This window comes from Empidonax traillii, unplaced genomic scaffold, assembly GCF_003031625.1.
Source record: "Empidonax traillii isolate 1590-97213 ecotype Southwest subspecies unplaced genomic scaffold, ASM303162v1 scaffold17:size2698205, whole genome shotgun sequence".
Classification (NCBI taxonomy): domain Eukaryota; kingdom Metazoa; phylum Chordata; class Aves; order Passeriformes; family Tyrannidae; genus Empidonax; species Empidonax traillii.
The window spans coordinates 1-1,050 of record NW_020955210.1 but is presented as its reverse complement, the minus strand read 5'-3'; positions in this window follow the sequence as shown (position 1 = coordinate 1,050).

Sequence of the window (1,050 nt, the reverse complement as noted above, 5' to 3'; positions counted from 1 at the left end):
TGCCATGATATAGATATTGGAGTTGGATCAGGGGTTGGACTCGATGATCTTGGAGGTCTTTTCCAACCCAATCTATTCTATGATTTTATGATTCTGAGGAGCTGTGAGGGACACAGGGCAAAAAGGATGCCCTGAATGATCACCGGAAAGCCATGAGGGTGTGCTGAGGGAGCCGAGACGGGGCAGGGCGGGTTGGTAGCTGCTGTTTCTCTTCTTTGCCGCTTTTCCCGCCCTGCTGAGGGCAGTGGTTTTCTGCCCCTCCCCTCAGCCTCCCTCAGGCGCGAGGTCACGCTCCTGCCGCGATGCCTGAGGCGGGCGCAGGTGAAAGGTGCTTTGAGATGTTAAATGCTTGTGGAGCTGCTCTCGGGCAGATTTCACGCTGTTACACAGGTATTTAAGCGTTAAGCAGTGGCGTCAGAGGGGCAGAGCAGGGTCTTTGGGTGAAGTTCCAGAGGGAAAATGTTTTTGAATTTCTTGATGAGGTAACTCAGAGAGGACAGAGAGTTTCAGAGAACCAAAGATGAGAGAACTTGGAAAGCACAGCCAGGTGCTGTTTTGAGGAAAAATCTGAGGTAAAGTGTAAGGGACAGACTGAAAATATTCAGAAACTCGGGAAAACCAGAGGTACCTTTTTTTCAAGGGATATTATGGGGAAAAAAAAAAGGAGATAATCCCTAGGGGATTTACATCAGAAGTATCTCAGGAAACACAGTGTATGAACTAAGTATAAAATGTTTCCTCTGACTCCGCAGGAGCCCTTAGAGAAGAAAGCAGAGAAACAGAGTGGGCAAGGACCCTCTGGGCAAAGGGACCTCCCTGGCATCCCCGGGGCAGGGATATTTCAGAGTCCAGCGGGCGCCTTCGGGCTGCCCCGGCCGGCTTAGCGCTGGGCGACCGCCCTGTAATCAGGGCTGGGTCTTTGCGGTGCTTGGCGTCGGCCTTTTGCCGTCGTCGTGCTCCTGAGGCTGCCCGGAGAGAGGTTGAGGCGCCCTGTAAGGAGGGTGAGAGCCCCCATCTCCGCACCCGAGGGGGGGAAACGGAGCTCTCCCG